This window comes from Gadus morhua, chromosome 3 (genome assembly GCF_902167405.1).
Source record: "Gadus morhua chromosome 3, gadMor3.0, whole genome shotgun sequence".
Taxonomy (NCBI): Eukaryota; Metazoa; Chordata; class Actinopteri; order Gadiformes; family Gadidae; genus Gadus; species Gadus morhua.
In genome coordinates, this window is record NC_044050.1 from 8,479,544 (window position 1) to 8,480,768 (window position 1,225).

The window sequence follows — 1,225 nt, forward strand, 5'->3', positions numbered from 1 at the left end:
CTCTCCAAGAGCCAAGTGCAGAGAGAGGGAAATTGGAGTGAACACTCCATTATATAGTCACAGACATGGCGCAACAGCGCCTCCTTTTGGTTCTGAACGGGTAACTACATTTACATGCAATCATACCATATCAACATACATATATCAACACTCCCGCACTTATGAATGACATGTATACTGTGCAACTTTAATATAGTCAAATAAACAAACAAAAATAACATGGCAGTCAAACACCAAACATGACCCCTGTGAATTTCCTTAGCTTGAGTTTGGAGACTCAGTCATAGCATCTGCCACCATGTCATCTGTGGGACAGTACATAAGTGTCATCTTCCCTTCTCTTAGGATGGACCTAATGAAGTGATACTTAATGCCCACGTGCTTACACCTTTGCCTGCACACAGGGTTCCTAACAAGTGCAATGGTCCCCTGGTTGTCCTCATAAACAACAGTTTTCATGTACCCATAGGTATCTATACCTTTCAGTAGTTGCTCCAAATAGATACACTCCTGTATTGTTAGAGCCACTTATTCGGCTTCGTACATGGATAGTGCTTCTGTGGGTTGCTTCTTGGTTTTCCATGAGACCAATGAGCTGTCTTTACTCATGCTCACACAATAACCACTCGTACTACGCCTGTCGCTGACGTCTGACCCCCAGTCTGCGTCACTGTATGCTCAAAGGCCTAGACCCTCTGGCCCCGGGTCGCCCCTCTGGTCCCGGGTCGCCCCTCTGGCCCCGGGTCGCCCCTCTGGCCCCGGGTCGCCCCTCTGGCCCCCGGTCGCCCCTCTGGCCCCGGGTCGCCCCTCTGGCCCCCGGTCGCCCCTCTGGCCCCGGGTCGCCCCTCTGGCCCCGGGTCGCCCCTCTGGCCCCGGGTCGCCCCTCTGGCTCTGGTCACCCCTCTGGCCCTGGTCACCCCTCTGGCCCACCTACCTCCCACTGTCTTTCTGCCCTCTGGCAATGTAGTCAGGGTAAAGGTCTGGTTGTCTAGGTCTGGTTGTCTGGTAAAGGACTCAATCTCACCGTCCATTGCTCTTTTCCACTTTCCTGATTCAGTTGATGTCATGGCCTCTTTAAAGGTCAGCGGCGGGCACACCACAGACTGCTCGGTAGCAATAGTCTATACTAGTGAGTGCAGTGTCATCCTCGTGGCTATCTCTCTGAGTATAATCTCTCAGATACCCTGGGGGTTTACGCTCTCTGGTGGGATATTTCCCACTGCTT